A 19,620-nucleotide genomic window follows, 5' to 3' on the forward strand; every position below is an offset into this window, starting at 1 on the left:
CAAACATTTAATAAGCATCTCCTATGTACCAGATACTGTACTAAGCAGTGGGGCTTCAAAGAATAGCAAAAGATAGTCCCTGCCTAAAGGAGCTTATAATTAAATGGAGATTGGAGACTTGAAAACAACTAAATACACAAAAGTGATGGGCACCATAAATTGGAGAAAAGCAACAAAAAGAAAGCATTAAAAGTTACTGGGAAAAGTTTGTCACAGAAGGTAGGACTTTAGCTGATACTAGAAAGATGTTAAGGAAGCCACAAATGGGTGATAAGGATAAAGAACATTCCAGGCATGGAGGGAAGTCAATGAAGACATTGAAAGTTAGGAAACGGAATGGCCAGTTCAAGGAACATATAGAGAGGCAGTGTCACTGGATTGCAGAGTATATGGGAGCCATAAGGTATGGAAAGACGTAAGACAGATAGCATAATTATTATAGTTCCTCTTTTCTAGATGAAGAAAGGCAGTCCACAGAATGGAAGTGACTGCTGCTTAGTTATATAGCCAGTTGTGGGGGCTAGGATTTGGATCCAGGTCTCCTCACTCTGGATCCCTTCATTCATTCTAATACATGACTTTCTCTCTAAGTCAGTGGCATATGGAGAATTCCAGTTTGGAGCATCTGACTCCCAGGACTCGTTTGAAAGACAAGGCTTAATCATCCATCGAATGATCAATTTACTTATTTTGGCTAGATTTAACAGCCCGTTTGGCATAATCAGTCAGAATCAAACTATGAAAACTAATGGCTTTCCTGTTAGTGTAAGAGTATTATGCAAAACATTCGTTATTATTCTAAAATATACACACCAGCTTTTTAACAGAACTTCATGACCACTAGGCCACTAGTTTGTGCCAGCAGTTGACCACTGATCCATTTCACCAACATTCATTTTGGAAGGCTGGATCTCATTATTATAAAAAGCTCATGCATTATCTAAATTTTGCCAAAATAGCATTCCTGATTCCCTTTCCCCTAATTTCAGTGCTACAAGCAAATGTCCCTATGTCCTTGATTTTTTCCATTAATTCTATCTCTTAGCACTCAGCAAAATCTGTCTCTTTCCCAAGAGGATCCCACCTCCTTGGAAACATTCCGGATTGAAGGAATCAAATTTTACTCACTTCTGTAAATTCTCAGTGTGAGGCAGTGGAATTGGCATTCTCTATCCCTCTTTTCTTCCTCCATCACTTTCAGATTAATCTGCCACCTCATCTGTAAACTCTTAGAAGCCTACCCCCACAAATAATACCATGTTCTTCCATTAGAATATAAGCTTATTAAAAGCAGGGACTAAATTTTGCCCTCTTTTAATTGTATCTTCAGCATTTAGCAGTGTCTGGTCCTTAGTAAGTACTTAATAAATATTTATAGATTGATTGATTCCTCATCCTTGAGATCATCTAGGAACCTCTACATTCTCCCCTCTTCCTCAATGACTTTAGTACCTGGTTTATGGTTTCCTACTATACTCCATTTCTTGCCTTTGTTCTAATTTTTTTAAAGACATCAGTTTGACTTTTCCAATAAGATGAATTCAAAATTTCCATATTAATTTAAATTCAATTGTCTCCATTCCCATCACACTTTAGCCAAATTACATAACAAAAACTAAAAGATTATCTCAACTTCCATTGCTTCCATACCTCATTACACTTTAGCTAAGAATTTTAACTTTTAAAAAAATGGGTTTTTTAACTCTTTTCATTGTTTTGATCATTGTAATATTGCATTCTTAGTTGTTTGTTTCATTTTAGATCACTTCACCTAACCAAATCTGAATCTGATTCTATCATTTACTACTTGAAACACCTTTACCTTGAACTCTGAAATTTCTCTATCCCTGTGTCCTTCTCATTTCTTTGTTTCTTTCTTTGTTTCTTTCTTTCTTTCTTTCTTTCTTCCTTCCTTCCTTCCTTCCTTCCTTCCTTCCTTCCTTCCTTCCTTCCTTCCTTCCTTCCTTTTTTTGGCTGAGGCAATTGGGGTTAAGTGACTTGCCCAGGGTCACACAGCCAGGATGTGTTACATGTCTGAAGCCAGATTTGTACTCAGGTCCTCCTGACTTCAGGGCTGGTGCTCTATCCACTGCACCACCTAGCTGTCCTTTATTATTCTCACTTCTTTAATTTTTATGGAACTGCTCAGTCTTCATTTTAAGTTCTGGATAATTAAGGCCTTTATCTTTTCTGGGGCAATCCATAATCTTTCTTTTTCTTGCTTATCTTCCTTGTCTAGATTTTACATTCAGCAAAATGTTTGCTGAATAGACCTTAAAGTCCTCATCTTCCTTGATCTTCCACTATTCCTGAACTGCTAATCCCCAAATCTAGTCAACTTCCATCACACACTTTCCCTTTTCTGATTTTCAAGATACTTAAAATAACTAGAGTAGTAAGTAATATGATTGGTAATGGTGATGATAACAATGATGATGACAACAATGATAGCTAACATTCATATGAGATATATTATGTGCTACATAATAAATAAAGTTCAACAAAGTCAGCCAACATAAATATTCTAAAATAGTCCCTCTTCTCTGCAAAGCAGTAAGGAGAAGTGTCTCCCCCCTTTTCTTTTTTGAGTCTAAACTTGGTCACAACTTCATAGCATTTACTTTTACATTGTATTTTGTTGTTGCAATTTCCCTTTACATTGTTGAAATCATTATTGATATTGTTTTCCTGTTTCAGCTCAATTCCACTTTGAACAAGTTAATATATGTCTTTTCATATCTCTTTGAGTTCATTACATTCACAGTTTCTTATAGTATATTAACAGCCCATTACATTCATGGACCACAACTTGTTTAGCCATTCCCCAATTCCCGCACTTTGTTCCCAATTCTTTGCTGCTACAGCCCCTTCAGACTGTTAGCATGCTAATTCAAGTTCTCATAACTTCTTCGTTGGTTACTCTCATAATAATCTCCTAACTAGGCCTAGAGTAGGGAACACTTAGCTTCTTTAGTTAAGGCACCAGCTGTGTGACCCTGGGAAAGTCATGTAAAACCTATTTGTCTCTGTTTTGTCATCTACAAAATGGCCTGGAGAAGGAGATGGCAAACCACTCCAATATCTTTGCCAAGAAAACCCCAAATGGGATCATGAAGAGTTGGACATGATTGAAATGATTGAACAACAACAAGACTTACTCAACTCGGAAACGACTCTGCAACTCAATATTTTTTTTCCAATAGGCAGGCAACATAAGAGCAAAAAGAAATTAAAATCAATTCATAATATTACCTTTTAGCAGTTCTAATAAAGGCATGGTAAGGAAAAAATGGCTGCAATGAGAATAAAGGATTTCTGAAACTATTTCTAGCCATATGAAAAGATGTTCCAAGTCATTATTAATCAGAGAAATGTAAATTAAGACAACTCTGAGATACCAGTACACACCTGTCAGACTGGCTAGAATGACAGGGAAAGATAATGCTGAATGTTGGAGGGGATGTGGGAAAACTGGGACACTGATACATTGTTGGTGGAATTGTGAATACATCCAGTTATTCTGGAGAGTGATTTGGAACTATGGTCAAAAAGTTATCAAACTGTGTGTACCCTTTGATCCAACAGTGTTACTACTGGGTTTATACCCCAAAGAGATACTAAAGAAGGGAAAGGAAACTTTATGTTCAAGAATGTTTATGGCAGCCCTGTTTGTAGTGGCCAGAAACTGGAAACTGAGTGGGTTCCCATCAATTGGAGAATGGCTGAATAAATTGTGGTGCATGAATATTATGGAATATTATTGTTTGATAAGAAATGACCAACAGGATGATTTCAGAAAGGCCTGGAGAGACTTATACAAACTGATGCTGAGTGAAATGAGCAGGACCAGGAGATCAATAACAATATTATATGATGATCAATTCTGATGGATGTGGCCCTCTTCAACAATGAGATGAACCAAATCAGTTCCAATAGAACAGTAATGAATTGAACCAGCTATACCCAGGGAAAGAACTCTGGGAGATGACTATGAACCACTACATAGAATTCCCAATCCCTCTGTTTTTGTCTGCCTGCATTTTTGATTTCCTTCACAGGGTAATTGTACACTATTTCAAAGTCCATTCTTTTTGTATAGTAAAATAACTATGAACATGTATATATATATATATATATATATATATATATATATATATTGTATTTAACTTATACTTTAACATATTTAACATGCATTGGTTAGCCTGCCATCTGGGGGAGGCGGTGGGGGGAAGAAGGGGAAAAGTTGGAACAAAAGATTTTGCAATTATCAATGCTGAAATATTACCCATACATATATCTTGTAAATAAAAAGCTATAATAAAAATAATAAAAAAGAAAATAAAGGATTTCTAGGTATATTATATATTATGATCTTCTATGTCCTCTATTTACATAAATAATCATTTACATATAGCTTAACAGATAAAAATGTGATATGAAATTATATAAAGAATATCTTATCAACTAAAAACACTAACAACTAAATAGGTATCACATGTATATTCATTAGAAAAAAACACAGGACTCCCAAATTCATGCATTTTGTCAAATAAAACATATGAGAGAAATATATACACACAAGTATAAGTTTCATTAAAAAAATACTGAAGTTTGCAAAACACTTGGCGCCCATCAACCACTGTGTGGGTGGACAGCCCTGCTCTCAGCAAACCCGAAACCCAGAGTAATAATTAGGCTTCTGTTTTCTTCCCCTAGCAATGCTGGTTTGTTGGTACTGAACATGTGTTAGAGTATTGAGGCACCGTCCCCAGAGCTGCCTGTCTCCTCTGATGTCATGTCACAGATGGCCTGTGACCTGAAATTACCCAGTAGGGCAAAATGCAAATCTCATGCTGTGGCTCAGACTTAAAGCAGCAAGATATTCCTTCCATTCCTTTCAGCTCATGTACAAAGTGTGGGAGAATTATGTCTACTCAAGGGCCTGAGTACAGGTGCTGAGCTACTGGAGGCGGGGGGAAAATTATAATTCTTCTGTGGCAATAGGAACTCAATACAAACCTGACAAGGGGGAAAAGAAATGTTAGTGAAGCGATGATGGTTGAGAGCCATTAAACCCTAGAGTATATATGGCTAAACACTTTAGGAGGATGCTCTAAGTACTATGGTGCAGCTGATCCAACCAACAACCTGACTTGCCTGTTCCGGGGGTATGTGCTGGGGGACTTGATTAGAACAACTGGATTGTATAAATCCTTTGTTCCCTTTGATTTATGTATCCTAGATGGTATCCTGAAGAGCAAGGCACTGTCTCTAGATTTCTCTGAGTAGCCAGTACAGTATATTGTCCATAATATAGATGTCTTTAATACCTCCTACAAGAATCCTACAAATAATCCCTATTTGCCCTCATGAGACCCCTATTTGCTTCTGCCACATGTAGATTTTGAGTTTTGAAAATTTTTCTATAATTGAATCCCATAATGAATGGAGAGCTTCAGGGAAGGGAGAAAAATTTATTCATTTCATGGCAGAGAAGCGAGTAATAGAAATGGAGTTGAATCATTCATAGAAAGTCAAGAGTAAGAAGTAACCAGTGTTGAGCCATAGAATTGAAGTGTTGAGCCATAGAATTGAAGTGTTGACAACTAGGAGTCCTTAGTGGATGGTGACAGGTTATTTCTCTCTCTGCCTCCAAAGTCAGAGGATCCTGGGCATTTAAATCCAGTGTGAGCAAGAAGGGAATCAGATATTTCCTCCAAAATCTCTATCTGTTCATCAGGACAAGATTATTTCAGAGCCAGATCACTTGGTAAATCAATGTGGCTGTTTATCATTCTATTAGTTACTATGCTAGCCTCCCTAAATATTGTTCAGCTGTCCATAAACTTAGAGACTCACAGATAACAGGAGATAGATGGCAGAATTACTTAGTCTGCTTTGAGAATGACCAAAAACTATGCTTTAAATTCTGTTTGGGGTTTGGGTATCTTGGAGAATAGTAATGCATGAATATAGTCCCAGTTAACCTCCATTTTGAACAGTTAGAAGTAAGTAACATCATGAGATTGGAATCTTGGGGGAGGTGTAAAAACATATGCATACATATATATACATACATACATATTATATATGTGCATCACATATGTATACATATATGTATATACAAATATTTTGTTTTGTTTTTTCAGATATACATTCAATTGTTTCAGTCGTGCTTTGTAACCCCATTTATGGTTTTCTTGGCAAAGATACTGGTAAAGTTTGCCATTTTCTCCTCCGACTTATTTTACAGATCAGAAAACTGAGGCAAAAAGGTTAAGAGACTTGCCCACAGTCAAATAACTATTAAGTGTCTAAGACTGAGTTTGAATTGAGGTATTCCTGACTTTAGGGCCAGAGTTTGATCCACTGTGCCATCTAATAGCCCAAAGAAATCTCATATATACACACCTATATGTCCATATTTGTTCATATATGTGCATATATGTGTATATATATGTTGTTATGCAATATGTGTTTAAGTATATGTATATGTGTATACAAAGATGTATGTGTATATATCACTTCTGTTACAGTTGATGAAAATTTGCTTCTCTGTCTTTACCTCTGCATTCTCCCCTTATTGAATTTCTTATGTTTGGTTCCATGTAATGATTAATTTCCTGGGTATCTGTAGGCAGTGATTTAAAAAAAAATCATTCTATTCCAGTAGTGTCAAACTCAAATAGGACAGGGGCCATTAAATGGTATATAAGCATCCCAGCAGGCTACATATTGACTTAGAAAACAATATATTAACATTATGTATGTTCTATTGTGTTAAATATTTCCCAATTAAATTTTAATCTGGTTTGTCTGGGTATCTGGTATCTCTTCTCTAATTCATTCTTTTTCTCATTGAACTGGAAAAAACATAGATTGATAATTAAGAAAGCTGAATTCTAGGCCCTTTTTTTGCCACTAATCAACAGTAAAATCTTGGGAATGTCCATTTTCCTTTTCTAAGGTTTCATTTTCTCATATTTAAAATAGAAGGATTGGATTAGGTATCTTCCAGCACTAATAGTATGTGATTTGCTGTCTCCTTTGCAGTGGATATCATTCCTACTCTACAATCCTTCTATGTATGTCATCATCATGCACTTTGAATGGAATGGACATATGATAGTAGCAGTCTTCCTTTGCATTCTAATTGGCTTAGTTCTAATCAGAATAAAGTTCTAGTCTATTCCTCACATTTTTTTACATATAAAGAAATTGAAACTCAGAGAAATAAGGTGATTTACTAAAATATGATTAGTAATCAATAAAGTCAACTCAATACCCTTTCTTCTGTTCTATGCTATTGCCACTATAAGATTTAATAAACCACTGAGAATCATTACTTCTCTTTGAGGTTGTTTCTTCATCTTAAAAAAAAAATGGAGATTGGACTATGCCAGACTAATTACTGCTCATGCTAGCTCTTTGTCTGGATGTTATAAATTCTGCTGATCCTGGTAGTTTTCCTGGCACTTACCAGTTTGGCCTTTATTCCATCCTTTTACAATGTTAATTATTTCTGTGGCTCTCTTGGACCTTCTTAATTCCAAGGTATTCCCAGGTCAATATGACTTTGGTGTCCAATATAAAATAAATTCTTATTATTTTTTCTTCTTCCTTTTCCTCTTTCTCCTCTGCTTCTAACTGATTGGTCACTTGATGGTTCTTTTCTTTTGAGAATCTTTTTAAGTAAAGCATCATTTGATCTTTATTTTCTTAAGCTAGCTCCAAACATCCAAGATGCTTCTCTTCAATCGATAATACATGGCAGCATCATTAGTATTTTCTGTTGGTGATTGAAAGCTAGAATATTTAATTGTTTTGGTCTTGGGTATCTTGAAGAATTGTAATGCATGAACATAGTCCCAGAAATCCTCTGTTTTTGCTAATAAGAAGGCATATAGACACCCTATATCAAATTATTTTTCTAGCTGGGGTAAAGAAGGAGATTATTCCAATCAAATCTTATAACTAGTAATCTTTCTTCTACATATTTGAAAGTACTATTGCACAGATCTTTCTAGAATGTAAGCTTCTTGAAGACAGGAATTATTTTCATTTTTCACTTTTTCTTCCTGATAAGTAGCAGAGTTGTGAACAAAAGGGATGCTTATGTAAGGTTAGTGGTCTCTTTCAGACTCTTTTGACATGGAGCAATGTAGTGAAGAGAAAGGAAAAGTATTTTGCGCAAATTTAGCAAAACTGCTAAATCCTGAAAAAACAAAATTTCAATGATTAATAGTGGTAGCATATTTCTATTGATCGAAGTGGTATTTAAATCATTCGAGATAAAAAATGGCTAGTGGCATAAAAATAATAATTCAAATCACTTTGAGAGTGATTTAGAATGATGCCTCACTTATTTATGCACACTAGAAATTTAAAGATAAAGAAAAATCTTTTATTTATTAAAATATCATTAGAAACAATATTTTAAGGATTGTAAAACAACTAGAGGACATATTAGAAACATAGCTGCTGAGTGTTTTGGTACCTCAACTAATTTGCTTAGGGCTTTTTGATGAAAGAGGGCAAATAACACAATAAGAAATCATATAAATATTTGGAGAAACAATTGTGATTTTAAATGGGCTATCAATTCACAGGAGAAGTTTGGGGAATGGTGATTTTAAAAATAAAAAGTGAGTCACTAAGAGTCAGGAGGCTCTTAATTAAGTCAAAGAAATATATGGGCACCTAAAGAGAAGAACTGTAGCCATGTGAGATGGGGAAGGACAGAAAAGCTTCTCTATCAAAGATGTTAAAGTTAGAAGCAATTAGTTGACAAAAAGCTTACATTCTCCCTACTCATTACTCTAGCCCTTGAGCTCCCATCCTACATAGCTCCTATTTGTACACCCATTCTCTCGTGGAAGAGAAGATTGACTTCATAAGCCAAAGAAAAGCTTCCATAAAAGCTTGGTGCTCTCTACTATCAACTCTGGTTTGAGAAAGAAAAGAAAAAAAGACTTTTCAGCCATCATGGTGTCTTGGTAAATACTGTTAGGCATATTTACTTGACTTTAAAGTCAACCCAAGAGCTGGAAGCTTTGTTCTGTTTGGACTATGCAGCATCTAGGTGAGCAAACAACTGGTTGATCAGGTCTACATATCCCAGAGCTATCCAGTTCAATAACTTTTGCATCCTCTGACTTAAAGAGAACTGCTCTTCACACTGAAGAGTCAACAATGTCCAAAGTGCTTTAGGAGTTATTGTAGATGCTGAGTGAAACGAGCAGGGCCAAGAGATCATTATATACTTCAACAACAATACTATATGATGACCAATTCTGATGGACCTGGCCATCTTTAGCAATGAGATAAACCAAATCAGTTCCAATGGAGCAGTAGTGAACTGAACCAGCTATGCCCAGAGAAAGAACTCTGGAAGATGACTAAACACCATTACATTGAATTCCCAATCCCTACATTTTTGCCCACCTGCATTTTTGATTTCCTTCACAGGCTAATTGTACAATATTTCAGAGCCTGATTCTTTTTGTACAGCAAAATAACGGTTTGGTCATGTATACTTATTGTGTATCTAATTTATATTTTAATATATTTAACATCTACTGGTCATCCTGCCATCTGGGGGAGGGGGTGGGGGGAAAGAGGGGAAAAATTGGAACAAGAGGTTTGGCAATTGTCAATGCTGTAAAGTTACCCATACATATAACTTGTAAATAAAAGGCTATTTAAAAAAAAACTCTATGCAAAAAAAAAGAATATTAAAATTGTTTTACATGTAATTTGAAAAAAAATAAAGTATTAAAGAAAAATCACAAAGGCAAAAAAAAGAGTTATTGTAAATTAAAAGAGCTTCTAAAAAATTTAAGTAGAGAAAATATTTGACTAAAGAAATGTGGCATGAAATAGTAGTCAACTAATGTGCAAAGGAACGATTTTGTATCTATATTCCTTAATTGACATATCTCTGCTGCCAGATTCCTGGCTTGTGAATACTATGTATTGTGTAAGTGCGTTACATTGTAAGTGACTGGTTTAATAGGCAAAAAAAATCATAGGAAGGGGGCTCAAGAGCTAGATTAGTGGATAGAAAAGTCTGTCTTCCTCTGCAGAGAAATATTGTTTCCCTGTAGAATGATTGTTCAGGATCTTGAGAGAGTTTAAGTGAAACTATGTGAAGTTGGTCTAGTCTGGAACTAAGATCTATCCGTGTGAGGGTAAGTTAATGTGAGAGAGCCAACAAGAAAGTTATTAGCTGTTGACATGCTTAGATGAGTGGTATGAGATTCTCACAGGGTAGAACATGGTTAGCATACCTTGCCACCAAAACTTCCATCCTCAAGTGGCTCTTCCAAATATCTCTGTCCCCAGTCTATCCAAAGTCTCTATCCCCCATGTCTCTAGTTCCATTGCACCATGCTTACATTGCCATTGAACTTAATAAATGTAATTGAATGGAGCTGAATTTCACCATATTACATTTCTTTTTATCCTCAGCATCTAGTTCAAGATCTTGCACACAGTAAACATTTAATAATTCCTTTTCTGAATTAAATTTCTATGGAGTAAATAGAATGACTATGAAGAAAGTAATATTATTATTTCTGTTTCACAGAGGTAGAAAGTGAGGACAATAATGGTTAAATTATTTGATTCAGGTCATACCATTTATGAAGATTAAAGCAAGGGACAGATTTGGTCTCACAAATTCTAATAATTGATTTTACTCAGTAATTGCCTCTAGATTTTCCTGCCTTTTGAGAGACAGACCAAGGTGAAAGTAGGAAAGTATAGAGAGGAATTATTTTGATTTCTTATGCATTTTTTTGACAAAATGTCTACCTTGAAATTGAAAGCTTAATATGCACTTCACTAAACAAAGTTATTTAATTCTTTTCCAATTAGTTTTTAGTATTTGGGATTTTTTTTTATCACATTACAGCTACTCTCAGGAAATATCAAATTGAGTTCAAGATACAGCCAGTGTCGGAAATGGAGAAGCTTTGAAACATTAGATTGTGATTTGTTCTAACTGAGTTGATGAGTATGTCACTCACTATTTAAGTGAAGATACTGTGAGACTGTTATTTGGAGAAAGTCAGCATTAAGCTGATAGAACGACAATCCAATGTATTGACTAGGTACTGTAATTAGCTTAATAGCTACTCACACCATTTCTGCTTCAACAAATTAAAAGCTCAAAATAAGGAAAAAACAAGGAAGGAGAAAGAAGTTTTGAGAGACAGCACAATGTAGTGAAAGAAATGTTGGAGTGGGAGACGTGAAAGCAGGATTTTAATAGCTGCTTTGCTACTTACTGTGTGACTTTGGGCAAGCTGGTTAACTTCTCTGAGCATCAGTTGGGATAACACTTACTTGTCTAATTCAGAGGGCCACTTATCCAAGGCTAAGATAAAAGGTTTTTTTTTATTCATTATAATTAGGCAGTGAGTGGAAAATTAGCCTTAGAGAGGGTTCAAGTCATTCCTCTGACAGAAATTGTGAAAATGAGCATGTCATATAAATTCTCAGAGCCCAAGAATATATTCTCTAAAACTGCAGAGCATAATGGACCTCAGCTCATTTGAATATAAATTGTAAATGAAATTACAAACATGCATTGGTGGAAAGATTTTTCTTCATGGGGAAAATCATGGGTCTGGATTAAAATATAGAGAGGCATAAATACATACAGATAGCAAACCACTACAGTGGAGAATGTCAGACTTTCAATAAAGAAGACATGAATTCAAATCCTGCTTTTGGATATTTATCTAGCTATGTGACCCTGGGCAATTGACTGAACTTTGTGAACCTCAACTGTAAATTTAGTATAATAATATCTGTCTCACAGGGTTATTTTATAGACCAAATGAGATAACATATGTAAGTTTTTTTTCTTTTTTTTGCAAATCTTAAAATGCCATATGCATGTATGCTATTATCATTATGTGTATAGTGATTATAATGGCATGTATTAAGCTACTAATGCAGAAAGTTTTAATTAATGTAAAACTATATATATATATATATATATATGAAAGACTCCTTCACTGGGTAAAAGCTTTCTTTGCATTTAGTAAATAATGAGCCAGCTTCTGGGCACTAAATGGGTCCCTGGTGTCTGAAAGAGTGAATGCATCTCCCAGAGTGCCCAACTTGTTACCCTGGAGTGACTTCAACATCAGGGGGAAGGGAACTCATTATCAGTCAGGCAGCTATTTGCCTTCCCAGTCAGCATTATTTGGCTATAGAGGCAGGCCTATCATTAAGCAAATGCTTTTTTGTTTGTGTTCATCAAATTCTTGTTATTTTTTTTTCCTTTCCGCTTTTGAACAAATTTTTACACTTTCCTTCTTTTCTTTATTTTGGAGAGCTTGTGTTGTCTTCCTGACCTCTTTTTCATGGGACTGTTTCTCTGGGGTGGAAAGAGGATCTATCAAAATGTAAATGGACTCCAACAGTGGTACTATGCACATCAATTCCTCACTTGATGGCTGAACTCTTGGGCCTGTCAACAATTTAAATGTTCATGGAGAATTTAAGCTTTATCTTCTGTGTTATAACAAAAGAAAATGTAAAAACAGAAAAAAAAGGTGCATTCACTCACAATTCTGCTTTTTAAAATATGTAACTTTCTAAATCTCTCTGTAGAGTATTTCCTAAGGGAAGAGGATAGACCACATGGATCCTCCTACTTTCCTGGAGATGAAGAAACTAAATTCTATCGAGGTTCACATTATATAATTACCTTAGAAGGGTTTGTGAGAAGGTGACCATATCTCTGAATCTCCTTCTTCAGCAACCTTCATAAGGAAACGTTACCCAAAATAAATGGTGGTCTATTTTTGCCCAATGATTTTTGGTTCAAAGCCTCCCCCAAACAGTGTCAAGTTAGTTATTTAAACCTTAATGTCATTTCAAATGTAGAAATTGGTTTTAAAAATGAAACTCATTAAGGAATTTTTTCCAAGGTCTTTTTCATCAACTTTCCTCTATTTCTACAACTGACATTTATAAAATGTGTCATCACTCAAAGGGAAATGGAGGAATGTATGAAGAGTATAAGCAGATTGCACATGAGACACACATACACACGCAAATTGAAAATAAAAAACAGAGCAAAATGATGATTCAGGAGAATTTTTTATTGAAAAAAGAGATGAGCTGATAATTAAACAAGGAATTAATTGAGGAATATTGCAAGACAGCTATTGCTCTTCATCTATATATCTATCATGCTCAATTCGTACTATGCTTCAGGAAGCTTCCCTTTTGGGGTAGGGGGTATTTTCAGAGAACAGTACTTCTGATGTAAGGGCTTCTTTTTTACCTTTGGTGTCCACCTGATCCACCTCTCATCAGTGGCTCCAAGAAGCTGTAGCATACACAGCAGCCATATTCAAATAAACCATTTTGTCAAATGGGCTAAACCAGATTGAAGGTAACTGAGGGATCACAAAACCATCAGTGAGTTAGGGGGTGTCTGCCCCCAAGCATATGAAGACTTTCCCTATGAATGGGGTTTGTTCCAACAGCCATGAAGGCAGCTGAAGCAGGCACTGGGAAGTGCTTAGTGCTTGGTTACACATTGAAGATGACAAAGTCATTCACTGCACCTTGAGCCATCACCAGCCCTCTTGTCTCCATCAAGAGATAAAGAAGCCAATGACTTCATGTGACTCTGCCTCACTTAAATGCAATTTATCATTTCCTATTGTTTTCATCTATCTCAAAGTCCTGTGGTGACAGGCAAGTGACAAAGCTGCAGATGTGGATATTCTGGGAGACCATCCTGTCCAGAAATAGCCCAGGCCTTAGGGGTGACTTCTCACTGAAAGCAGCAGTAGGATTTGGCAATCCCCTGGGTATCTAAGCAGCCTTTAAAGGCTCACATTGCTCATCTCTTGGTATGAGGAAAGGTCTAGAGAAAATGCCTTAAAAATTGTCTGTTAATCCAATTCTGGCTATATTGCTGTGTCAGGTGGGTGTCTCACCCTGCAATCAAAACACAAAAAATAATATATAAAAACTTGTACAGCGATGGTTCCACTCACCATCAGTACACGCAATGTGTGCACACTTGTTAATAACACAAAATCCAGTAGACCTTTAAGTTATGTGTTGCAGGAGAACTCATGAGATATCACATCCAAATAGCAGCCCTGAGTGAAACAAGGCTGGCAAATGAAGGCCAGCTTACTCAAGTTGGAACTATATATATACATTTTTAAGGAGCAGCTGCAGTGAAGGAAAGCAAGGTGAAGCTGATGTAAGTTTACATGCTTGTATGCTTATCACAGGCGCATGATAATGCAATTGCCACTTGCAGGAAAATGACACTCCAATATCATCAGTATCTATGCTGTATCCTGATGAACCCTGATAAGGTTAAAGAAAAAATTTATGAAGACCTGAAGACCCTTATCATCAATGTGTAAAAAGAGGGCAAACATAATTTTGGGTGACTTTCGCTACAGTAGGCTCAGATTTCCAGACTGGCACAAAATCCTTGGGTGGAATGGCACTGGATCCAGCAACAGCAATGGCCACTTAGTATTAAAGATTTGTGTATCTCATGACTTCATCACCAACATGTCTTCCAATTATCTTAATACAATAAGATGTGGATGTCCCTTTGCAGCAAATATTGGCCTTTACTAAATTATGTGATTAAAAGGAGAAGAGACAGACAGGATATGAGAGTGACAGAGGCAATGTGTGGCACAGAGTACTGGACCGAGTACAGACATCCTATCCATGCTAAAAACAAATAACAATAAAACAAAGAAACAGAAAAAATTGCATTCAACAAAAAGCTTTAGTCCCAAGGCAAAAAGACTATCAAAGAATTAATAGGGTAAGAGCTCTTTTCTGAGCAGGAACAAGTGGAAGAAAAGTTGAATCAACACACATTTGGAAACAGTGAAGCAGAAAAGCAGTGGACCGCTTTCAGAGATTTGGTAAATGGCACTGCATTTGCTCATCTGGGTCAGAGCACTCACACATATCAAGACTTTTTGATGAAAATGATGGGGAAATTCAGAAACTGCTAAATGAAAAACGAAAACTCCACAGTATGTACCAGCAGGACAATTCATTCATCTGGAAGAAAGCAGCATTTAATTCCATCAAAAATAAAATACAAGTGAAGCTTAGAGAGATGCCGGATTCCTAAATAAGAAGACAGATGAAATTCAGTTTTATGCCGATGGCAAAATTCAAAGCACTTTTATCATGCCCTGAAGGCTACTTATTGGTACCTATGCTACATCTCAGCAATTCAGTGTTAAAGCCACATTGATAAGTGACAAGAATATGATCCTAGAAAGATGGACTGAACACTTCCAAGTGTTCTCAACAGGCCAGCATCAATCAATGCTGAAGCTATGGACTGTTTTCCTCAAGTTGAAGTCAATCCATCACTGATTGGTATTTCTCAAAAAGAGATTTTGAAGCCATTAGGTTCCTTTCATATGGCAAAGCACCGGGTGCTGATTCTATTCCAGTTAAGATTTATGAGGTAGAAGTCCATTGATCATACAAAAGCTAAATTACACTTTCCAGGTCCTACATCAAGAAGAGGTTATTCTCCAGGAATTCAAGGATACCTCCATTGTCCATCTTTATAAAGGTTAAATGAATAGATCGTCCTGAGGCAATCACAGCTGGGGGTTGGAGTGGAAGGGAGTCTTTCTCTTAGTCATTGCTGGCAAGATTCTTATCAGAGTCCCCCTTGATAGGCTGATATGCCACCTGGAAAATGATCATCTCTGAGTGCAGATGGCTCTCTCCAACACAAGCCTATTGAAATTGATCTGAATCATCTCATTGTTGAAAAGAGCCACATCCATCAGAATTGATCATTGTATTATCTGTACAATGATCTCTTGGTTCTGCTCATTTTATTTAACATCAGTTCATGTAAGTCTCTCCAGGGCTCTCTGAAATCATCCTGCTGGCTATTTCTTACAGAACAATAATATTCCATAACATTTATATACCATAACTTATTCAGCCATTCTCCAACTGATGGGCATCCATTCAGTTTCCAATTTCTTGCCTCTACAAAAAGGGCTGCCACAAACATTTTTTCCACAGATGTATCCCTTGGGATACAGGCCCAGTAGAGATTCTGCAGGATCAAAGGAGAGACCAAAGAGTGTTCAATCATGTTGTCAAATGCCTTCAGTGAGGATGAACGTGTCATCAGCATCAACTACTGCACTGATGGTGAATTCTTCAACTTGAAAGGGCTAAGAATAAAGTGGAAGAAGTGTTGGAACATGATTTTTTTGCATGCAGATGATTGAGATACACTCAATGTGGCTTCTGAAACTAAGATGCAAACAAAGTATGGATTGATTCTCTGCTACTTAGGCTAATTTTGGTCTAACAATTAATACCAATCATGCATATGTGGAACCTTCAGTTACAGCAAATGGAGAAGTTTTGAATGCTATCGATAAAGTTCACTTATCTTAGCAGTATATTTTTCAGGGATGTACACATTGATAACAGAGTTGACATATGCATTGCCAGAGCTAGCTCTATGTTTGGTAAGTTGTAAAAAAAAAACTGTGGAAGAGAAAAGGTATTAGATTGACTACCAAACTGAAAGTTTACAGAACTGTTGTGCTGACCTCATCACTGTTCAACTGTAAAACTTGGACAGTCTACCAGCATCATGGCAAGAAACTGAATCATTTCCATTTGAATTGTCTTAGGGAGATTCTGAAGATCATCTGGCAGGATAAGTTCCAGACACTGAAGTCCTTTCTTGAACTGAACCACCAAGCATTCAGACTCTACTACAGAGAGCACAACTGTTATGAGGCTGGCCACATTGTTCCAATGTCAAATGTACACTTGCCAAAAAGCCTCCTTTATGGAGAGCCCACACAGGACAAATGCTCGCATGGTGGTCAGAAAAAGCAGCACAAGGGCTTATTCAAGGTTTCCTTTAAGAACTTTGTAAGAAGAATGTATGATATGATTGACACAGGACTATCCAACATGGCGTCCCTGATTCAGAGAAAGTGTCATGCTGAAGTAGCCCAGAAGAAATGTAAGAAGTGCAAATTTAGAGAATTTGTCTGAAGTATTCACATAGGCTGTGCCTGATCTGTTGTAAATCATTCTGAGCATGTATTGGTCTGATCAACCACAGTCAGACACATTGTAACTCAACTGTAACAGAGTGATGTCATTTTGGTCCTCTTCAAGAACAAAGGAAAATTAACATTTGGTGATATTTGGTGAATTCCTGGTAGTGGGAGAAATATAAAGGATAAGAAAGATAAAGGGATAAAAAAGAAGAAGGAATAAGAGAATAAGGAGGAGAAAGAGTGAATTTATCTCTCAAAGCATCAAATTTAGAGCAGAAAGGAAAAGGGAAAGAGGAAAAAATAGAAGAGAATGAAAAGGAGTTAAAAAGAAAAGGATGAGAATAAAAAGTTAAATAAACAGAAAAGGAGAGCAGAATGGCAAAATGGAGAAGAAAGAAGATAAAGACAAGAGAAAGAGAAGGAATAGTGGAAAGGTAATAAGGAGTGGAAATAGGAAGAAAAAATGGTAATTATCTTACCAGAGAAGGATTTGTTGTGGGAAAAAGGAAGGAAGGAAGACGCAAATAAGGAGCTCTCATAATCAGAACTGAAATGACCATAGAATCATAGGTTTAGAAGTAAATGGAATTTTTCACCAGCCTAGTTTACCCATGTATGTATCTCTAACAGATCTATTAGTTTTTTTCTTAAAGATATCTTTTTATCCAAAATTTGCTACTAGTTGGTTGCAGATCTCTATTGCATCTAGTCTAATTCTCTCAATTTGCAGATGAAATTACTTTCTCAAGCTCACAGATAGTTACTACATGACAGGACTCTGGTATCCTTAATATCTACTTTGTTTCAACCTTTTCCTTAAAGGAAACAACATGACATAAACATAAACAGCACTGACTATAGACACAGACACACACACGTCTCATATATAAGGTGATGAAAACAAGATTACTCTGAATAATAACCCATGCTTAGTGTTATGCAAAAATACAAAGATAAAAATAAATAAATAATTAAATAATGCCCATCAATTAGAGAATGGCTAAATAAATTGTGGTATATGAATGTCATGGAATATTATTGTTCTGTAAGAAATAACCAACAGGATGATTTCAGAGAGGTTTGGAGAGGCTTACATGAACTGATGCTGAGTGCAATGAGCAGAACTAGCAGTGAAATGAGCAGAACTATACACTTGAACAACAATACTACATGATGATCAATTCTGATGGACGCGGCTTTCTTCAACAATAAGTTGAACCAAATCAGTTCCAATTTTTCAATAATGAAGAGAACCAGCTACACCCAGTGAAAGAAATTTAGGAAATGAGTTTGGACCACAACATAGCATTTCCACTCCTTCTGTTTTTGTCCATTTACATTTTTGTTTTCCTTCTTAGGTTATTTTTTACCTTATTTCTAAATCTGATTTTTCTTGTGCAGCAAGATAAGTGTATAAATATGTCTACATATATTGTATTTAACATGTACTTTAATATATTCAACATGTATTGGTCTACCTGCCATCTAGGGGAGGAGGTGGGGGGAAGGAGGGGAAAAGTTGGAACAGAAGGCTTTGCAAGGTCCATGCTAAAAAATTACCCGTGCATATGTCCTGTAAATAAAAAGCTATTATATCTATATCTATATATACATGTAGATATCTATATCTATATCTAATCTATCTATGGCTTATTAGAAGCCAGAGGGAAATTACTGTGGGCTCAAAGCTGTAAAGAAGAAATCTGATCTCTGAGGTAGGTAGATTGAATGGTCCCATTTTAATGGAAAAGCAGAGATTGCAGGGAGATCCTTCAGCTCTTAGAAATCAGAGGCCCTTGATTCTAATGATCTATCCTAATTACTGTCCAGCATACACTGAGTTAGTCTGGCAAAACTTAACAGAGAATATAAGATCTTGAAGGATGGGAAATAGTTGTGAACTGTCAGCTTTGTGCAGTCTATTGAGTCCTGGATTTAAAAAAAAAAATTAAGAGGACTAGACTCAAATCCCAGCTATTCTAATTACTTTGTACTGAATTTTGTTATAACTTCTTTAAGCTTCAGCTGCCTTGTCTATAAAGTAATGCTAATAGCACATACATTACCTGTAACACAGGAATAGTCTGATGAAGGTGTTCCATTCATATATTCACATGATCTGAATATATGTTAATAAGTAGGGAGGGCAAGATTCTAGGGAAGGAGAATTTGGTTTTCAATTTCTACATAAGCAATGGAAATCTGCAACCAACTAATAGAAAATTTTGGACAAAATATATCTTTAAGAAAAACAAACTAGTAGATATGTTATATATATTACATATATAGTCAGTTCTCTGACCCTCACTCATCACAACCATACCAATGCAACTATCTAAAATGTCTCTTCAACATCCTATCAGGAAAATAAATTTGAATTATCTCTTGCAGACTTCAAGTCTGTGGAAAAAATAGTATGTAAAAGAATGGACAGGTCAATGAAAGACTACCAAGCCATTGTGTGTACAAGTTCTCAATGCAGGAAATAGCACGTATCTTTGTCTGTGTCCACCGTCTTTTCAACCTCTCAATTGCCTAA

Source organism: Sarcophilus harrisii, chromosome 6 (assembly GCF_902635505.1).
Source record: "Sarcophilus harrisii chromosome 6, mSarHar1.11, whole genome shotgun sequence".
Lineage (NCBI taxonomy): Eukaryota > Metazoa > Chordata > Mammalia > Dasyuromorphia > Dasyuridae > Sarcophilus > Sarcophilus harrisii.